At 37.0% G+C, this 22,870-nt stretch overlaps 1 long non-coding RNA gene across 8 annotated transcripts; it reads right to left on the reverse strand.

The window, feature by feature from the left end:
• Positions 1-14,933: 14,933 nt before the first annotated feature.
• Positions 14,934-16,881, reverse strand: LOC110918656. 8 transcript variants are annotated; one of them, XR_004883469.1, is made up of 5 exons: positions 16,408-16,881; positions 15,656-15,765; positions 15,463-15,526; positions 15,156-15,379; positions 14,934-15,008 (listed from the first exon to the last, which is right to left on the reverse strand). It is a non-coding gene; the product is annotated as an uncharacterized LOC110918656 (long non-coding RNA). The 8 variants fall into 8 exon arrangements; XR_002581481.2 differs by having other exon boundaries at positions 15,156-15,212; positions 15,315-15,379; positions 15,656-16,881; XR_004883470.1 differs by having other exon boundaries at positions 14,934-15,043; positions 15,156-15,212; positions 15,315-15,379; positions 15,656-16,881.
• Between the last annotated feature and the right edge of the window lie 5,989 nt (positions 16,882-22,870).

A 22,870-nucleotide genomic window follows, 5' to 3' on the forward strand; every position in this document is an offset into this window, starting at 1 on the left:
AAGGTAACTTTATCCTAGACGGAGCTCTTTTATTAAATGAGATTATGAATTGGGGGAAAAAAGAATAAGTTAAAGGCTTTCTTCCTGAAGATTGACTTTGAGAAAGCTTATGATAATGAAAACTGGAACTTCTTAATTTCTACGATGTGTCAGATGGGGTTTCCGGGCAGGAGGTGTTCATGGATTAAAGGCATTCTGGAGTCGGCTAGATCGTCGGTGCTTGTCAACGGATCGCCTACTTTCGAATTTCAATGCCACAATGGCCTTCGCCAAGGTGATCCGATCTCCCCTTTCCTGTTCCTTATGGTTATGGAAATGTTGTCCTGTATGATTGATAAAGCTGGAAGTTTAAATGTTTTTTCTGGTATTCAAGTCCCGAATGGTCCATGTGTCTCTCATTTGCTTTACGCCGACGATGCCATTATTCTCGGGAATTGGTCACCTGAAAATATTAAGAATATAGTGCGTATTCTCCGGTTTTTTTTTCATTTGTTCGGGGCTAAAGATAAACGTTAATAAATCCAACCTTTTTGCCATTGGAGTTCATCAAAATATTGTTTCAGGTATGGCGGATATTGTGGGTTGTCAGGCGGGAACTTTCCCGTTTAAATATTTGGGGCTTATGGTCGGGGCTAACATGAACAGAATTATAAATTGGAAACCAGTTTATGATATTTTCGATTTGAGGTTGGCTAAGTGGAAGGCGGGTTTGTCGTCCATTGACGGAAAAATTACGTTAATTAAGGCGGTTCTTGAGTGTCTCCCGAACTACTTTTTTTCCTTGTATAAAGCGCCGGTGAAAGTTATAAAAGATTTAGAAGCAAAGATGAGGAACTTTCTTTGGAATGGAGATAGTTCCGTTAAGAAATTAAATTGGGTGGCTTGGGATAGGGTGACGCTCCCGGTGAAGAATGGCGGGTTAGGCCTAAGTAAAATAAAAAATGTCAACTACTCTTTTATCCAAGTGGGGATGGAGGTTCCTCACCAACAAGAGTAAGTTATAGTGTAAAGTTATTGAAGCCCTGCATCGTAACAGAGTTAATGGAAATTTCATAACGGCTAAAAGGTCTTTCGGTGGCATGTGGTTCAACATTGTTCAGGTGATTAACAAACCGGTTGTCAACAATATTGTTTTAAGGTACAGGTTCAAAGTTTTGGTGGGTAGTGGCGAAAGTACAACTTTTTGGACGGATAATTGGTCGGGGAGTAAACCTTTATGTGAGGTTTTTCCCAATCTTTTCAAGTTAGAGGAGGCCAAAGACTACAAGGTAAGTAACATGTTGGGAAACCGGATCGATTGTGGCAATTTAATTTGGAGATGGAAAAGGCCACTTGCTTCGGAAGTTGAAGTTAACGAACTGGTCGTTCTTTGCTCAATGTTTAAGAGGTTTATCTTTCTCCCATTAGGACCATTGCCCGCTGTAACTCACAATCAACAAAAAGAATATATAACTCGTGGTTGGGAAAAAATGGGTTCAGGGAAACGGTTTTGAAAGCTGTGGAGCTACACGAGGTTGAAAGTGGAAGTGCCGACATTAGACTAATGAAAAAATCCGCTGCTATTAGAAATGCTCTAAAGGATTGGAGATCTGATTGTGTGAAAAAAGAAGAAGAACTCGCTTTTAAGGCAGAAGAAAAGTCGGAGGTTTTGGAGAAAATTATGGAGGAACGGGAGTTAAATGAAGTGGAGGAATGGGAGTTTGTGGAGAATAAAAAAGTGATTCTGAACATGAGTTGAATAAGTGTGAAGATATGAAGCAAAAGTCGAGAACGAAGTGGGCTCTTGATGGCGACGAGAACACTAAGTTTTTCCACTCTCATGTCAACATAAGGCGGGCCGCTAATCAGATTCTGGGTTTAAATATTAATGGTAGTTGGGTTTTGAAGCCGAATAAGATCAAATGTGAGGTTATGAGGTTTTTTAGGAACCGGTTCATTGAAGGTCACCAACACAGGCCTACTATCATGTGTGATAACATTAAGAAATTAAATCAGGAGGAAAAGGACTCTCTTATTAGCTCTTTCACCTTGACGGAAATTAAGGAAGTGGTTAACGATTGTGGTGATGATAAGGCCCCCGGGCCAGACGACCTCAATTTGAAATTTATTAAGAGTTTCTGGGAGTTGTTCGAAAAGGATTTTAATGACATCATGGATGAATTCTTCGATAATGGTTTGGTTAGCATTGGTTGTTGTAGTTCCTTTATTACGCTTATACCAAAATCTAAGTAACCTACGGAGCTTAACGGATATCGCCCAATAAATCTCATTGGTGTTATCAGCAAAGTAATCTCAAAAGTTCTCGCCAACCATCTCAGGAAGGTTATCGGATCTGTTATCTCGGATTCTCAGTCGGCATTCATCAAAGGTAACTTTATCCTAGACGGAGCTCTTTTATTAAATGAGATTATGAATTGGGGGAAAAAAGAATAAGTTAAAGGCTTTCTTCCTGAAGATTGACTTTGAGAAAGCTTATGATAATGAAAACTGGAACTTCTTAATTTCTACGATGTGTCAGATGGGGTTTCCGGGCAGGAGGTGTTCATGGATTAAAGGCATTCTGGAGTCGGCTAGATCGTCGGTGCTTGTCAACGGATCGCCTACTTTCGAATTTCAATGCCACAATGGCCTTCGCCAAGGTGATCCGATCTCCCCTTTCCTGTTCCTTATGGTTATGGAAATGTTGTCCTGTATGATTGATAAAGCTGGAAGTTTAAATGTTTTTTCTGGTATTCAAGTCCCGAATGGTCCATGTGTCTCTCATTTGCTTTACGCCGACGATGCCATTATTCTCGGGAATTGGTCACCTGAAAATATTAAGAATATAGTGCGTATTCTCCGGTTTTTTTTCATTTGTTCGGGGCTAAAGATAAACATTAATAAATCCAACCTTTTTGCCATTGGAGTTCATCAAAATATTGTTTCAGGTATGGCGGATATTGTGGGTTGTCAGGCGGGAACTTTCCCGTTTAAATATTTGGGGCTTATGGTCGGGGCTAACATGAACAGAATTATAAATTGGAAACCAGTTTATGATATTTTCGATTTGAGGTTGGCTAAGTGGAAGGCGGGTTTTTGTCCATTGACGGAAGAATTACGTTAATTAAGGCGGGTCTTGAGTGTCTCCCGAACTACTTTTTTTCCTTGTATAAAGCGTCGATGAAAGTTATAAAAGATTTAGAAGCAAAGATGAGGAACTTTCTTTGGAATGGAGATAGTTCCGTTAAGAAATTAAATTGGGTGGCTTGGGATAGGGTGACGCTCCCGGTGAAGAATGGCGGGTTAGGCCTAAGTAAATTAAAAAATGTCAACTAAACTCTTTTATCCAAGTGGGGATGGAGGTTCCTCACCAACAAGAGTAAGTTATAGTGTAAAGTTATTGAAGCCCTGCATCGTAACAGAGTTAATGGAAATTTCATAACGGCTAAAAGGTCTCTCGGTGGCGTGTGGTTCAACATCGTTCAGGTGATTAACAAACCGGTTGTCAACAATATTGTTTTAAGGTACAGGTTCAAAGTTTTGGTGGGTAGTGGCGAAAGTACAACTTTTTGGACGGATAATTGGCCGGGGAGTAAACCTTTATGTGAGGTTTTTCCCAATCTTTTCAAGTTAGAGGAGGCCAAAGACTACAAGGTAAGTAACATGTTGGGAAACCGGATCGATTGTGGCAATTTAATTTGGAGATGGAAAAGGCCACTTGCTTCGGATGTTGAAGTTAACGAACTGGTCGTTCTTTGCTCAATGTTGTTGCATGTTAATTCGAATCTAGACCGAGCCAAATGGTATTGGTTGGGGGCATGAAGATGAGATAGAGGAGGAATATACGGTTAAGTCGGGCAGGTATCTTCTTGACAAAAGCAGGAGCCAGGCGAATGTTTACTGTTAGGACCGGTTTTCGTCTCCGAAACGATTGCGTATGACACGTTCGACGTGCGGAATCCGTGAACGTGCGTGACCGAACACACGAGAACGTAATAAATCTGTGATTCTATTAAAGATCTGAAATTGCACAATCACGTGAATCACCTTTTGCACTTTCTCTCTCAAGTTTCTCTTTCTAGGATCCAAGCTCTCCAAAGTAGCAAATGTGCAAAAGTCTCCAAAAGTCCCTAAAGCTAACCCTAAGGGATCTATTTATAGGCCAAGGTATAAGGAGGTTCTCCTTATTTACCATTATGCCACCTTGCCTTTTAGTAACTAGATATTACAATATAATCCTAGATTTCTACAGTTTCAGCTACGGTTTGAATTGACGGAGGCGATAGACATTAATGCACCAACATTTACGTTTCGGATCGATGCAAGTGGATCCCGAAGAAATGTAATGTGTTCATATGGAGGGCGGAAATGAATAGGATTGCCACCGCCGATGCCTTGTTTAAACGTAATATTGAGGTCGGTAGCTTGGTGTGTGGGCTGTGCAGTGAAGGAGATGAGACTCTAAATAACCGTTTGACTCAAGCAGCTTATATATATATATATATATATATATATATATGTGTGTGTGTGTGTGTGTGGAGCATTTGTTCACGACGTGCTATTTTGCTTCTATGATGTGGTCTTGGATCAGGAATTGGTGTAAGTGCCAACCTTTGGTGGTGTTTACCTTTAGGGATCTTCTAGAAATACACAAGCATGTGGGTCTTGTCGGAATGAGGATGGAAGCTATCAAAGGCCTTATTAGAATCGGGTGTTGGTCAATCCGGAGAATGAGGAATGAAGCGAGATTCAAGAATAAAGAGGTGAAGTTTGAGTACATTTGTGGCGAAGTGAAGAAGCTGGGTTTTTTATGGTTCAAAACTAGGAACAAAGGTTTTGAAAGGACTTGGAATGACTGGTGTAAATTTGTAAATATTTAACGTTTGTAGTGGTTTGGGTTGCCTCGGTTTGAGATAGCTAGTGTTTTAATAAAGTTTACCTTTCAAAAAAAACATCAATATCTATTTATATTTATATCAATATTATATTTATCTATATTTATATTTATCTGTATCTATATATCAAATTCTAATATTCTAAATTCTAATAAAGGAGTTCAATTAATGGCACATGGTATTTTCTCTCAACCTAAAAAAATTATTTATATTTTTTAACTTTTTTAACAATTAATTAATACATAAATATCACTTATCTTTATCAATAATAATAAAAGGGTGAGGGTATTGACACACCCCTACTTTTTGAGTGCACACCCCCCCCCAGAGGTGGCATATAGGGCAATAAGGGGAGTATATAGTGTGAAAGCAACTAATGTGCCAGAAAAAGGGTTTTGATAAGCCTCTCATTGCCCTATGAGAGGCATATAAGGTTGTGGTAGTTTGAGCATTAAACCCTATACGCCTCTCATTGAGCAATGAGAGGCTTCTCGGCACGACTTTTGATGAATTTAATGTATAATTACTGACATGAAAGGAGTTCAGTCTGAAAAAGCGTGAAAGTGACCCATATGACCCTTATCGACCTATATGCCCCTTGTCGAGCAAAAATGTTTGTTTACCCAAGCATACGGGATTTATGGCTTCCAAAATTTTTCAAACTCACAAAATTCCGACTGAACTCCTGAGGATTCTTAACTAAAAAAATTGGTTGAGACCATGAAGCATAGAGATGTAGTTTTGGGGCATTGGTAATATTTTTGGCGAAGATTCGAACCAGTCGTACGTCTCCGAAAGCGTTTGGTTATCCGGCGTTGATCGAGGTGAGGAGGAGGTTGTGTCCGTGCCTCATCGTGATGACGGGGGTGTGCGACCCACGTTACCTGACTTGAACCAGGTGTTTGTAGATGAGGGGGAACCATCTTACATTGCCCAAAGTTATCCGCGACACGAATACGAGACTTACCATTCGTATACGGAAAGCAAACACAAGTTAGAGTATGAGGAAGGTGCTAAGGAGTATGAGAAAAATGATAACGAAGTCGAAGAAGGTGCTAACGACTTTGAGGAAAATGATAACGAAGTCGAGGAATGTGCTAAGGACTTTGAGGAAAATGATAACGAAATTGAGGAAGGTGTAATGCACTTTGAGGAGGGTGTTGACGACGACGAACCTGCTAACGAGGAAGGTGTTCACGACGACGAGCGTGCTAACGAGGAACCTGCTAACGAGGAAGGTGCTAATGACGAGAAAAAAACAAAAAAGGTATGACATAACCGTCAATTACGTGTTATTCGTGTTACATAATGTTGATATAATTTTAGAGTGGATAAAATGATTTTGTATTCGTGTTATTCGTATGTATATAATTTTTATTAGGTAGGAGAAATCTAGAAAATGTTTGACCCGTCCCAACCTTAACCCGAACCCGACCCGAAATTGTGTCATACATATTAACCCGATTTGGTTATCATTTTGGTGAAATATTATATATGTTCTGGTGAAATGTTTTGTTAAAAATAGATTACTTAGGCTTATAAATGAACCGAACGAACACGAACGAGGCATGTATACTGATTAAAAAATAGAAAATGTATGACACGAAATTTCATACAAACCCTAAAATGTGTCATACATATTAACCCGAACCCGATGTTGAACCCGAGTTTTTTTTATTGTTTTTTCGACAAATTAATATATTAATTTCATTTATGTGGATTTCTAACGAACCTTTTTTTTTTTTGAGGTATTTGGGTCACTTGAAGAATTGGGTATACAAAAGAGAAGTTGCGAAAGGTTACGTCATTATCACCCAACGAACGAGGAAAAAGGCGAAGGTGCGTCAGCAAGGACAGTGAAGATATGGTTGCAATGCGATCTTGGCGGCGAACCCAAAAGTAAAGCATCTGTTCGGCGTTCCGGTAGCAAAAAGGTTGGCTGTCCTTTTAGTCTGATAGGGAAACTAGACTCTAGTGGTAGTTGGAGCCTTGTGGAGAAGAAAAACATTCACAACCATGAGCTTGCTGAATTTCTCGAGGGCCACGCGTTTGCTAGAAGGCTGACCCCGGACGAAGAATCACTGGTGGAGAGACTTTATCTACAAAACATGGTGCCTACAAATATACATTTAACCATAAGAAATCAGTACCCACATAGCGTGTGCATTCTACAAGACGTACAAAACATGATTAAAAAGATTAAACGAAAAATGTACGGCGATCGAACTCCAATGCAGATATTGGAGAGCATGTTGCAAGAAGAAATGTACGTTTATTTCACCAGAGTGAATCCCTCCACAAACGCGGTCAAGGAGGTTTTTTTCGTTCATCCGGACTCGTACAACATGTGGCGTGCATTCCCACGTGTGTTGATGATTGATGCTACCTACAAGACGAATGAGTATAAGCTTCCGTTTATTCAAGTTGTGGGTGTGACATCAACACACAAGTCTTTTTGTGTGGCTCATGCATTTGTCTCTAAAGAAAAAAAAAAGATAACTTCTTATGGGTCCTGGCGAAGCTCAAAGAATTGTTGGTAGATTGCATGGAGCCACGTATAATTGTAACAGATAGGGATCAAGCTTTGATGAATGCTTGCGATAAAGTATTCCCAAAAGCTTCCAAATTGCTATGTAGGTGGCACATCTCACAGAATATTCTAAAACACTGTCGGGCAAAACTTACGGATGAAGAGTGGAAAATATTCAAGCTTTCTTGGTCTCGACTGTGTATTCTCCCACTCCGACGATATACAATTATAACTTTCAGCGGCTTTTCACGCGACTGGTTAACGACGAACGATCAGGTACATATTATATTAGTTTACATACATTCATCCATACATATATACATAAAAACATTACAAATCATTGTATTCAATCTTTTTTCAGATGTTCTAGATTATTTGTATGATGTGTGGCTGAAAGATTATAAAGAAAAGTTCGTTTCAGCTTGGACTAACACAGTCCCCAATTTTGGTCAACATACAACCAACAGAGTTGAAAGCCAGCATTCTAAGTTTAAGAGTTACATTAAAGGGCCAAACAACTCGCTCCATAGACTTGTGTGTCTTGTTGGCAAAGTTTTAGAGTCACAAAAGATACAAATAAAACTTAGTTTTCAGGAGAGCAGGTCCGTGCAAATGGGGGACCACAGATTTCCATTTTTTTTACAACCTACGCGGTAATGTTTCCCAAAAAGCCTTAGAGTTATTGGTTGTCGAGAGGAAGAAGCTACATGCATTGAGGGAAGGAGGGGGGACTTGTGGCCACCAGCTTTCTACGGGTTGTGGATTGCCATGTGCTTGTCAGATGGAGTGGTGGGAAAATACAGGTAACATAACAACTATAACATATGCTTCAATCCATAGAATATAATCATCATTATACTTCATGTTTTAACAATGATTCTTGAAAAACAGGTTGCAAAATTCCACTTGCCGCGATAGATAAATTCTGGACAAAACTTGATTTTTCGACAGAAAAACTTAATCAAGACGAGTGTAATATTCAGATGGAAATGGATAAACTCACACAGCAACTACATACGCAGCCACCTCTAGTGTTAAAAAGTATGTTGTCGAAGACGAAAGCGGTGTTGAATCCAAGTATGACTGACCATCAACCGCCTGAGGTACAACAAGATACCCGGGGCCGCCCAACTACGAAAGCAAAACAACAAAAGAATGAAGACCTTGCGAGAAGTAAAGATAAACAACCCGAATCACAGAGGAACGACTACACTCAAAAGCCAAATGTGCGACGTAGTCGTTCAAAGAAAAGCAAAGAAGAAAAAAATACACTTCCGATTATAGATAAAGACTTTCCACTGTTGGCCGGGCACAGGTACATACGTATATACATACATATATTTAGAATTGTTTTTCAATTTTTTATTTTTTAATATTTTTTAGCTTTTTTACTTTTTTGCTAATTATAGGTACAAAAAACATGATCGAGCGTTTTAAGGATTGGCTTCCATCTAGCTATCGGAGATACGTAACACATATCGAAAATGCCCAGCCGGACGGTAACTGTGGGTTTCGATCCGTAGCTATGGGTTTGGGGTATGACCAGAACCAGTGGAAGTGGGTCCGCTAAGAGCTACTCGACGAGATGTTCATTAACAAAAAGCGTTGGGGGCATATACTCGAATCATTGGACAAGGGATGTTACGAAAATGTGTATCGATCGATAAATTGGTTAAATGTTGAACCTGCACCTATGGCATGCTGGATGTGGTTGCCCTACACATGGTTGTTGGTGGCTCAAAAATTTGGGTGATTGTTCAACATTTAAGCAACGGTGTTTGTCAAACTTACTTCCCGATGTTCGATGGACCGTAGGTTTACCCGAACCATTCCATTTTAACGATTGCTTATGTCGAAAATAGCCATTTCATCATGGTTAAGTTAGCGGATAATAGCCCGATGCCAGTACCAAATGGACTTTGGAACATATACCGAAGTATGGAAGCTATGGAATGGGAGACAATGTACATATCTCGTATTGCACAGGGTAGGGCGTTACTACGTAGTAATAGAACTCGACAAAAAGAAGTTATTAACTTGTGTTAGGTGTAGCATCCGTGAAACATAGTGTACACAACGAACTTATTAATGTTTCTCTTTATTATAATTTAAATATATTGTAACATCCGTCAAATATAGTGTACGTAACAATTTTTCTATAAAATTTTTTTAATTAAAGTGCTTCATATAAAAGAAAAGAGTACAAAATAAAAGAAAACTATTGTTTTAAAGGGTTTTAAAATTGTTGACTCAAACTAAAAATGAAATCTGTTTTTTTTTTAATAAAAGGAAATAATTTTAATATAAATAAATAAATAATAAAAAATGTCAAATAAAAAAGGGAAGGGACCTTCTGTATCGGACCGGCCTCCCCCGGGTTTCGAACTCGCACATTTCGCATAGAACACACAAGCCTTAACCAGTTTATCCTCCTGTACAGGAGCTGATAAATTGGTTATAGTATATCCTTTATACACTTCGTACGCTTTAAACCCAACAACTCCTATAAGGTGCTCATTGAACCATACAGCTCTCATTGAACACAAACACTTTCCCAACTTCAATAAAGGGGTAAACTAGATCAAAAATTTGAAAACTGACACACTAAAACACCAAGAACACACACACAAACGCTCTGGACCACACGATTTTCACAAGACAAACTCTGGACCACACGATGAAGGTTAGTTTGTATTCCAAATTTTATTGCTTAATCTTCAACCTTTTTTTATTTTTTGGTTTTATTTCCGCCGTTTGTGGTGGTGTTGGGTTTGACGGTGGTGTTGGGTTTGATAGTGGTGTTGGGTTTGACGGTGGTGGGGGATTGACGGCGATGGGGGATTGACAGTGGTGGGGGATTGGTGGCGGTGGGGAATTGACAGCGGTGGGGGATTGACTGTGGTGGGGAATGACGGCAGTGGTGGTGTTAGTGGTGGTGTTAGTGGTGGTGGTGGTGGCTGTGGTGGTGGTGGTGGTGGTGCTGGAGGTGGTGCTGGTTGTGGTGGTGGTGGTTGTGGTGGTGGTGATTGTTGTGGTGGTGGTTAGGCGGGTGTGGTGGTGGCTGTGGTGGTGGTGGTGGTTGTTGTTGTGGTGGTGGTTAGGCGGGTGTGGTGGTGGCTGTGGTGGTAGTGGTAGTGGTGGTGGCTGTGGTGGTAGTGGTAGTGGTGGTGGTGTTGGTGGTGGTTAGGCGGGTGTGGTGGTGGTGGTAGCGTAACCCTACCCGACCCCCGGCCCGACACGTTTGCCGGGTCTAGACTTATATCATCGTTTTTTTTTAAATGTGCATATGTTATTTTTATTATTATATTTATTATTTTTAACAATATATTTTCGGATGTCGGGTCTAATGCTATAATTGTATGTTTTATTAACAGCATATCGAAAGTCGGTGTTTTGACGGTGGTGGTAGCGTAATCCTTATGGAGAAGTACACTGCGTTTATATTTCAGATTCAAACGCTTAACTGCGTTCGTATTCCAGATTCATGCACCAGAACGTCCACCAACGACAATACTTCTGCACCCACAATCTGTGACGGTGGAAGTAGATATTTACAGGTGAATGTGAGGGTGAACTGGAATGTAAACGACAATGCTTCTGCGTCAGCAACCTCGAGGGAGAACTCCTTTTGTATGGATTGGTTCTTCATGCTGTGGAACCGGTTACTGAGAATTCTTCAGCAACAACGAGGGAGCGCCAGATCAGGTCGGAGGTTCTTCATGTGGTAATGGGGAAGCGGAAAGCACGTTTACCGTGGAACGTGTCCTTAAACTTGATAGCAACAATATGGTGACCGAATAGAGATCTGAATAACCGATACAGTTTGCAAGAATTTAAGAATATGTAACAGTTAGCGATTTAGGGTTTAGGGTTTAGTCGTTACATTTTGTATTAAAACAAGTTAACGTTAACCGCGCGTTGCGGCGGAATGTTGATTATCAACAAATTGTCCAGTTATAACTAATTCAACAAAAGAGATTAGCCATATTCAACGTTTTTTAATAGATCTAGCATATACTGTATTGTTAACATATGGTTAAAACGGATTTGACGTTGTTTCTTTTAGTTAGATAATAATAGAAATAGGGAGCCGCTAAAATGAAAACCACCTCCAGTTGTAAGAACCGCGAGAACCACTCTCAATCAATCAGATTATGCCAACTAAAAGGGTATTTTGGTCTTTTACCTCAAATGTCAAATCCTTCCTCTCTCTCTCTCCATTTAATGCTTGTCTCTCTCCTTATTTGATTTCATTTGTCTCTCTCATTTCTTCAAAAAACAGACCTCTCTCCCTCTCTCTATAAAATATTAATCTCCCACCTCTTGAAAGTTGCAGAGAGTCTGCTTTCACACTACTATTATACTAACCGGATCAATATATAAACACCATTTTAAGGCCTCCATCAACACATGAACACATACTCCACTCATTAAAAGAAGGTAACTTTTTTCTTTTAATTTAACAGAGATTAATGTTAATCTAAGCCTCTGAGTTTCCAAGGTTGTTGGTAACCTTAAATCTTTACAAACCCTTTTTGTTTTTATTTTTTGTTGATTTTATTATAAACCCATAATTTTTCTTGAATCAAGATCTGATTTTTCTTTTTCTTTTTGTTAGTACTTTATTATTTTTGCATTTTGTTAGCTTATATCAAGTGGGTCACTTGTAATCACAACTAATACTTGTTTTTTTCTGGTTGATTGTTCATTGATAATTGATTTCATGAGCTGGGTTAGTTTCATATATTTAAATAATCAAATAATATTGGGGTCTTTTTCTGATGCTTTTTAATGTTTGGATTTGGTTGTTTTTGTTGGTGCTTTTGCTGATGCTTTTGAATGTTGGAGGGTTTTTGCTGGTGCTTTTTTTGTGATGAAGGTGCCCGACGGTTGTTGGTGGTGGTGGCGGTGGCGTTGGGGGGTTTTTGCTGATGCTTTTGAATGTTTTGAAACAGTGAACTATGTGTGGGTTTTGATATGTTCGTTTGGGCGGCGATGATGCAAAAAAAAAAAAAAAAAAAACCCATATTTTGATGACGATGGCGTGGCAAGGATGGTGGAGGGTAGGTTTTTGAACTTGCAACCCCACTTTGCAACCTCTGATTATCGGAAAAATCTGAGCCAAACCCCGGTTTTTTCAAGAATCCAAACATTGTTTTAATTTTTGTTGTTGGTTTGTTATATTTTTTTTCCAGTCGATGATGATGATAACAATTTATCTGAGACACATACCGAGCTGTGATTTATAGGTGCGTTCGTTTTTTCGTAAAAAGTTTTTGTGAAAAAAAGTTAAACCGTAAATTTTTTAACGTAAAACGTAAACTTTTTTAACGTAAAACGTATAAAGTTTATCGTAAAACGTAAAAATTTTAACGTAAAACGTAAAGCGTAAAAAGTTTAACATAAAACGTAAAAACGTAAATTTTAACGTAAAGTTTAACGTAAAACGTAAAAAGTTTAACGTAAAACGTAAAAAGCTTTACGTAAAACGTAAAAATTTTAACGTAAAACGTAAAAAGTTTTACGTAAAACGTAAAAAGTTTAAAAAGTTTAACGTAAAACGTAAAAAGTTTAAAAAGTTTAACGTAAAACGTAAAAAGTTTAAAAAGTTTAACGTAAAACGTAAACTTTTTAACGTAAAATGGAAAACTTTTTCTATGTAAGTTGTAAAAAAACCGTGTGATAAAACGGCGCCTAAACAAGGGGCATGAATGTGGCGCATAGAAACGCCGCGGAAAAAAGGGGACGTAAAAAACGCCGCGTTAAAACGAGACGTAAAAAACGGCGCGTTAAAAAAACGACGCTTGAAAATGCCAAGCGTAAAAAACTGCGTGCAAAAACGACGCATGAAAAAGTCGGGCGTAAAAACGGCGTGCAAAAACCGACGCCCAAAAAAATTGTCTTGTTAAATAAATCTGAATTTGAAAATGTTTTAATAAAAAAATTCTTTTTAAAAAATAAAAAGTAATATAATGAAACAAAAAAGTAATAAAAAATAATAAAGACTAAAAGACAAAAAAATAATTTTACTAAACTAGCCTTTAGGATTAAAATATTAAAGACATAATAAGACAAGATGTATTTAATATTAATATTAGTTACTTTTAATCTCATCCATCAATCTTGTTGATCTAGTGGTTAGGAACTGGTTCTCGCGGTTCTTACAACTGGAGGTGGTTTTCATTTTAGTGGTCCCCAATAGAAATAAGCATTTAAAAAATTATATAGTTATATTTTAGTTAAATGATAAAACGAAAAATAGGTAAACCAAACCTAAAAAGTATAATCGTTCGTTTATTTGCTTTTTTTATAAAAGGAGAAAACATTTTCGAAAACTATACAAAATTGCTTTATTTAAATTTAAGTTAAATGATTAAAAGTTATTTTAAAATATATTTGTTATAAATTTAAAAGTATTCAAAAACTGTGATCATCTTTTTTTTATTCTTTTGCATTTTATGAATAACCCGAACTCCTATTTACATTTCTCTTTTCTATTCTTCTGTAATTCTATTTATTGATAACCCAAACTCCCATTTACATTTATTTATATTTATAAATAATACGTTTTGAAAACCCAAACTCAGATTTAGTGTTCATTTTGATTTCACATAATCACATTCATAATCATCATAGGATATATTTTGATCTCTCTCTCTGAAAAATCCGGCCTCCGGCCTCTCGAGCGTCAATTCGCGTGTTGCGACGGAATGTTGAAAGATCTGAGATAAAAAGAGGCTTTACAATTTTATATTTTTATAGCGTACAATGTAACAACTTATTATATGTATATACACAAAAATTGTATATATTAGTGTTCTTTTGGGTTCAAACAATACACAATTAAAATAAAAATATAGTTATCTAATGCAATTGAAATTTAAGTTAGAAATTTAAAATAAAACGTTGTGTATTGATACTTCAAAAGAAAAGTCCGGTATTTAAATTTAAAATTTAAAATTTAGAATACAATTATGTGTGACTACGAAGAATATCACTACTAGAAAATACACATTTCTTGACGCACATTGTCCGTCATAAAACAGTAGTTATGACACACAAAAGCGTGTCGTTGATTGAGGAGTCATAAAATTAACATGACATGTATTTGTGTGTCATGTTTTTTACACACATTTATGACACGCAAAAGAGTGTCAAGGAAGCTCATGTCATAAAATTAAGATGACATGTATTTGTGTGTCATCCTTTTATAACACGCATTTAGGACAAACATTTATGACACACAATGCATGTCAAGGAAGCCCATGTCATAAATAAAAAGATGACACACTTAGATGCGTATCATGAATTTAGGTGTTTTAAAAAATATATATATTTTTCCTAGATTTCAAATTAAATGATTATTGTCTCAAAATACAAATTATAATACATATATATCAAAACAATCCATTTCATTCAATAATTCAAATAACAAAGTTAACAATATTTGATTAATGTTGATAATAACAAACCAATATTTCAAAAAAAAAAAAAAAAGAAATACTAACAAAAATACAATATTTCATTAACTATGCGAGTGAACCTCCTTCACCGTTTGCTTATGTAGCATGCCCAGATTTCCTACTCACTTTGTTCATCTTCACCTACAAAATGGAAAAAATACCCAATTTCATCCACTCTTTCATTAGTGAAGAGGGTATGAAGAAAAAAAAGATATAAAATGAGGCCAATTTATCATTTAAGGTCTATATGTCCATCATAATATTTTGTTCAAAAAACATGTACTCTACCTGTTCTTTGAACTGTTCTTCCTTCTCTTCGTAGCTAGAAAGAGCAACAACTTCAATCTGATCAATTCCTCAATAAAGAAAAAAAATACAACTAAACATGACAATTTGTTTTATTACACTTACTCTTATTTAAAAAAAACGTGTGTAGACCGCACTTACTATTGTTGTATCGCGTATAGCAAAAACTAATGTTGTTTTGCTAGACCAAATAATCTTATCATGACCTGAAAAAAGGAAAAGTACAAAGCAGATTGTTGAAAGCTTCCAATTAAATAGAAGAACAAAACAAAGATCTAAAAATATGTACCTATAAAACAGTTTTTATCAGAGGCTTATTTGTAGCATGCTCACCACCAATATCATGGCACCACCTACGCAACATTTTTTTTATAAATACAAGCAATATTTCGTAAAGATGTAACACGGTGTATCTCATATGTCAGCATAGTTACATATTTTTATAAATTGAATACTTATTATATTTTTTAATAAATTAGTACCTTATTGACGATGATGCGGCAGTGTCTTTACTTTGGTTTATTAAGAACGCAACCACAGTTGACAAAAATCAAAATTCTGTCTCGTCCTCTCATTATCTTCATCTTCGGAGCTTGATAGAATCATACGCAAATAGTGAAGGTTGAAAAAATTGATGTGTGTACTTTAATTTGGTTGTACAGTGTGATTAAATCCAAACTCACTTGAATAGATACACAAGCTAGTTAGATAACTTGTCAAAATAGAAAGGTTGTTCACGATATGAAACTCAATACTGTGGTATCATTGTTGATTTCGATTTCAAATTTTACTCCTTATTATGCTATGTATTTTTATAAAAAAACAAATAATTTAATTACTTTTTTTTTACCAATATGAAAAAACTATGTATACGATACAGGTACATAAACGCAAGGGAAAGAGACCAATAATTGTAACTAGATCAAAGCCTAAAAACCAAATGCCTAACATATCTATAATTTAAGGTGCAGAAAATCTAATTTTTTTCCTTCAGATTTGTGAAAGGAATGTATAGAGTACAAATTGTAACATTGCATAAAAAAGTATGCATCTGGTACTCTTCTTGCATCAATTCACAAAAAAAAAAAGATTACTCAAAAGAATCATGAAACACGACTTGTAGCATGAATTCAAATTTCTTTTCAAACATAAGATTTGCAAACAACAATCAATTAATTAAATATCATCATTCCAAAGTCGTACTAATTAAACGAATATAACAGAGAAAACATACCAACATCTCTAATGAGATACGGTGCTCAAGTTCGTCGATAAACGGAGTAACAAACAGATCTTTCAAATTCAACAGACCACCTCTTTTGCAGAACGGAGATCGAAATGTCGTAGGGAACTGAACTGTGAAGGTTCGTCGGAATGGGGATAAACCTTGAGAATCAAATTGAACTTTCCTTCCCTTCAACTTCGCTGAACCATCTACACACGAATTAGCCAATCAAACCATTTCATAAAATCAACAAAACATCTCAAATTAAAGCACATAATAAGCTCTTGTCGTTATCCCTAGTTCCCAAAGTAATCATTGTCTCGCCCGCCAACACTTCCGCCATACAAACCTTGTTCGTATCCACGTCGGCTGTCGCTGCAAACCGTTTCTTCTCCTAAAAACCCTAAATTTGAGTAAAAATCGCATATTATAGAGCCTTTTGGGGAGATTGAAAATGAAAATAAAGGTGGGAGAGCGGGAATATGGAAGAAATATGAAGGAAGAAAATTTTGAACGAAATTTAGGAGGGGAAATTTGGTTTATATTTTTAAAGATAATGTTATAGTAAGAATTATTACTATTATTTGTATTTTCTATTAATAATTATTACTATTATTTGTATTTTCTATTGTTATTTAGATTTTAATTAATTTTATTCATTTTATTCACAAAGCCCAAATTATAAAGCATACACGAAGATTATCAAGTATAGAAAACAGAACAATAGTGTCATGTAATCAAAACATTATGTACTAGAATTTCACATGAATTATTATTATTATTGATATTATTATTATTATTATTATTATTATTATTATTATTATTATTATTATTATTATTATTAACTAAAGTTGACTTTTTCCACAAAGTTTTGTTTGACTTTGGAAAGTGAAATAGATCGTTACGACTCATGAGTTCAAATGAGTGCTAGTAGATGTTAGGGGTTGTTTGGCAATTTCTAAATAGTAATTGTTGAACAAGTAAAAAGTCTGATTGGGTAAAAGGCTCTGAACCAGTAAGTGTTGTTTATCTAAAACTCCGAATAATTGTGTAAAATGGATATTATACCTCTCTAAACTATCTTGTGTTAAATGAAATGTATCTGGTGGTTGGCTAGTGGTAATGGAGGTTATTGGCGGTGGCGGGTAGTGGTGGCGTTAGTGCTTTGCGGTGACGGTGACGGTGGTGGTGGTTGTCGATGGTGGTAGGTGGTTAACGGTGGTAGGGGTGGTGGTTGGCGATGGTCTGGTTGGTAGTGGTGGTGGTTGGCGGTGACAAGTGGTATGGTGGCGGGTGGTGGTGATTAGCGGTGTCTATCATGTGTGATGGTTTTAGTGCTCGATGTTGGTGGTGATGGTGGTGGTTGGCGGTTAATGGTGGGCGGATGGTGGTGATTGGCGGTGTTTGTCATGGGTGTTGGTTTGTAGTGCGTGGTGGTGGTGGCTGGCGGTTGGTGTCGTGGTTAGCGGTGTTTGTCATGGGTGGTGGTGGTAGTGGGTGGTGGTGATTAGCGATGTTTTTCATGGGTGCTTGTTGTATTGTGTGGTGGTGGTTGGCGAATGGTTGTGGTGGTTAGATGTGATTGTTATGGGTGGTGGTGGTTGGTGGTGGCTAAAGTTTTTGGGTTATTAGGCAATGATAAATCTGTCTCTTAACCATTCGGCATTATCTTATCACTGAATCATTAAGAAGTGTTATTTTTGTGAACCACACACTCTCACATCTTACTGATTTAGAGGTAGCATATTTATGGAATCATTAAGAGGCTACCAAATAGTGCCTTAATGACCTTAAATGATCTCAACCAAATATTAGGGACGACAATAGAAGCCAGAAACAAAATTATTTTTCTTTTAGATTAAAATTAAAACAGTAGTTTATTTAAAAAGTTTAAGTATAACAAAGAAAATGACATAATAAAAATAGCATAACATGGTTAAAACAAAAACCACATACTTAAGATATCACTAATCACCCGGAATAATAACAACTATAAAAGTTTAGCAATTACGAATTAAAAACATTGTTAATATTTCAATAATTAGATACGTAGCAATTATGAATTAAAAACATTGTTAATATTTCGATAATATATTGAATTTTGTAAAACCATGACATTTTTTTCTTGACAGGCACTTTCAAATGTCATAAAATGAGCATGTGTCATTGTTTGCGTGTCAAGATGAATCTTGTTTTTTTTTATATGACGCTAAAAACATGACACACAAAAAAGAATGTCATAGATTTATTAAATTTTGTAAACCATGACATTTTTTTCTTGACATACGCTATTGAATGTCACAAAATATGTGCGTGTCATCGTTCGCGTGTCAAAAGTAGTGATAGTTAGAAAATTATATAATTAAGATCATACTCGAAAGTTTTTTTAAATCAAATCAAACCATTTCTAGAACTTCCATTTTATTTATTCATTTTTAGACTAAAATCCATTTTAACCAGTTTGTTGCCCGTCTACCTTCTGTTTTGATGTAACTTAACAAGTTTTCTGGTTATATTTAAATAAATGAAAATTTCAAATTTTAACCATTATTTTGAACATAGGGTTGTCTTTTCTGTCTTTCTTTCTCAAAACCATCCAACAGACTTTTCAAAACCATCAAACTTACTTTTTTTTTTTAACCGGCAAAAGCATCAAACATACACATCAACTACTAAAGAGATAGAGATACCAGTGGATGTAGAGAGGGAGTTTGAGATGGAAAAGACAAAATGAGGAGCCATTCGGACGACGTTCTGGTGATGTCCGACGGTGGCAAAAGACAACATGTGTTAGATGATCCGTCAGGCGAGGTTTCAGACTGCCCAATGGACAGTTTCGATGGCGATGGTAAAGCAAACTGACTTTCCAACGAAATGGTATTTGTTTTACTTTTACCCCATCCCAAAATCCATCCTTCTCCATTCTGATATGAAGTTCCTATTTCGCCCGGCGACTAAATTTAAGAGCAAATATGTCAGATATAGAAGAATAATAAATGAACACACGCAATAAAAAGCCATCACACGTTTGGAAACCATGTTTTGTTTCAACCGTCACACGTAGTTGAAACCATGTTTTTGAATAATCGGTGCCTATGAAACGGTGCGTTAAAATCAAACGATGCGATAGTGTGTTATAAAATGCATGAATCGATTGTTTCAACCGTGACACGTCCCATGGTGTTAACAAAATTAAAGAAGATTAATGATCGATATCCTTCAATTGCCGATAATATATTAAGTCTTCTACTTATAAATATGGGATTATTATTATTACAATTGATTCAATCATATGCATAGTTTCTTTATACTCTATGTAAATGGCAATGGACTTTGAAAAATGCCATATGCAGATCGCAATCAATTGTGCTCCAACAATTCTGGTACAAAAGAGAGGGGATGTTTTTGTGTGTAAAACAGAATGAAGATGAGGAATGCGAAAGGGTTCTGTTTCATGCATCTCATGTTGGAAGCCAGAAGAAAAAGTTGGTTTTATAAATCATCACACCGATTATTTAATAGTTGGATATGATGGTGATTAAAATGAATGGATGCCTTTCTATAAATGTTGCGACGGTGCGTCAAAGACACCCCTATGTTGCTTTTTGGTATAATATAGTAATGACATGTTTTGTGTATTAATATAAAACGATGTTTCGTGTATTTATTGCGTTATGGTTAATAAATGACAAGTGAAAAATAATTAAAGACATAATAATAATTGATAAATAAAAAATTTGACATTTTATAATACACAAAATTCATTTCATAAAGTATCGTCATGGGTCAAAGACCGTACCTGCCCCCCGGCCCGACCCGTTTGCCGGGACTAGGTATAACATCGTTTTTTAAATGTACATATGTTTTATTATTATTATTATTATTATTATTATTATTATTATTATTATTATTTGTTATAATAATGATTATTATTATTATTATTTATTACTATTATTATTACTATTATTATTATTATTATTATTATTATTATTATTATTATTATTATTATTATTATTATTATTGCTAAGTTACCGGGATGATTGTCCGATGTCGGTACGAAATGGACTTTGAAATACTTCACCGACGTATAAAAGCTATGAATGGGTGACAATGTACATGTATAGTATTACACAGGGTAGAGCGTTAGTAGATAGTAATAGAACTTCACGAAAAAGAATTTGTTAACTTGGCAAAGGTGTAACATCCGTGAAATATAGTGTATGCAACAATTTAAAAAAAAAATAATTAGGGTGTTTTATAACATAAAAAACCCTTAATTACAACATAAAATTGTTAAAAAAAATAATTTCATATGAGTCGTATAGGGCAATGAGACCCATATACAACTCCTATAAGGTGCTCATTGATCAATAAGCCTCCCCTGTTTGACACCTTATGAGTGTCTCATTGACTAATAAGCCTCCCCTGGTGGTTTCCACTTTTAAAGTTGCGACAAATGAAGGGTCGGCAGAGGGTGTTGTCATGGGAGGCTTTACGGGAGGTCGGGGAGGAGGAGAGAGCCAGGGGTTTGATCAGGGAGAATTCCTCGTGGGATCGCATGTTTTCGGTGGCGGCTGGGCCGTCTTATAGGACCATGATGGTGGAGTTTCTGTCCACATTCGTGTTTCGTCCACGGCCGGCTGACCGACCCAATTCGGATATGGACGATCCGAACGTGGAAGCACCGCCTCCCGAGGTATCTTTCTGTTTGTTCGGACAGCGACAAAATTGGTCGCTGCGTCAGTTTGCTGTTGCCACCGGGTTCTATACCGATGATGAGTTGGTTTAGGACATCTATACCACCGCGATTTGGGCTATGCCTGATGATCAGTTGTTTGCTTGGTGGCCCCCTCTATGTCCTGGACCCTTCGGTAAGAAGGCCCGAGTTTCTGCGATTCCTGACCCACTCGTTCGCTACATACACCGCTGCATTGCCACGTCGATCTCTGCTCGTGGCAAAAGCAACGAGTGGGTCACGAAGGTGGATCTGTTCTTTCTGTACTGCTTATATACGGGCACACCGTGCGCCCTCCATCGCTGTCTGGCGGAGTATTTCGCCTCGTACGGCAAACGGCAGAGGCGTAGCCGTTTGATTGGTGGGGCTTTTATCACGCGTATTGCCTAGCATTGCGGTCTGTATTACCCATTCCTTGAGGATATCGGGCATCGGTTTGTTGACGAACACCAACAGATTTATGAACCCCAACCGATAGTCCACCAGGCACTGCTCGAGGTTGGGGAGGTGGAGATGCCGCATATTGCTGACGTGCCTGCTATGGATGGAGACATGGAGCCTCAGGTTGACCAGGGGCATCCGCAGGATCCGCCACAGATTCCACAACGCGTTTATCATGCAGTGCGGTTGCCTCAGTCAACCCAACGTCTCCTTGAGAGGCTGGTGGCGGGTCAGGATGGTATGATGGCCAGCTGGACACAACAGTTTCAGCGGATGGATAGGCGGATGGACCGGATGGAGGATTTGATGGAGTGGGTGATGGCTAGTGAGGCCGAGAGACGTACCCAGGCGGGGTTGCCGGTTCGACCCCCGCCACATCCACGAGTGTATCCGGGTTTCGACATGGAGGCAGGTCCGTCCGGGACGCAGGCAGGTGGTGAGGATGATTCTGACGACAGCGATGAGGAGATGGAGGATTAGTATTTGTATTTGTTGGGTGAATTTTATTTTGTTAAACATTTGTGGGCATGTATGAACAAATTTTTATTTCTTTTTGTTTATTTTGGTATGTTTAAACATTTGTAACTTGATGAATGTTTGTTCGTTTTGTTATTTATGCTTAGTCGACTTATTTTAAAAAACAACATTTAAAAAAAAAAAAAACTTAGTATATATAATAACAATGAAAAATAACAAGACAAACAACACAATATTCGATTACATTTTTTTAAAACTTAATATATATAAAAACGGCATTTATAACTAATATTCGATTACATGTCTTGCGTAAACTTATATACTAACAATGAAAAATAACAAGACAAACAACACAAAAAAAATCCAACTGATTATCAACCAACGTTCCCTCTTACGAACAACACTTGAATGAAATTCTTCAAATTCCGCTTCTTGCAATTTATAAATTCGAACCTCCTCTCTCAAAAAATTGACTTCGTTTTTCTGCACAGCCTTCGTATCCATCAGTTCTTTGATGACCACACATGCCCGACGACACATGGGAGGATTGACCCACACAAAGAAGTTGCACTTAAAACGCTGACACGAAAAAAAATAAATCACTAATATACAAGGGTTAATGGAAAAAAAATACATTAAAAACATACCGTAATATGACAAATGTAAAATTAACGTCCGGGATTAGCTTCAGTCCAAGATGTTCTTAGTGCAGCCATCCTACAACATCTGCAAACAACCATTGTGAATTTGTGATTGTGAAGATGGTGTATATTTCTGTGGCAAGTAAGGATGGCAAAAATACCCGACATTTGCAACCAA

This window comes from Helianthus annuus, chromosome 16 (genome assembly GCF_002127325.2).
Source record: "Helianthus annuus cultivar XRQ/B chromosome 16, HanXRQr2.0-SUNRISE, whole genome shotgun sequence".
NCBI classification, from domain to species: domain Eukaryota; kingdom Viridiplantae; phylum Streptophyta; class Magnoliopsida; order Asterales; family Asteraceae; genus Helianthus; species Helianthus annuus.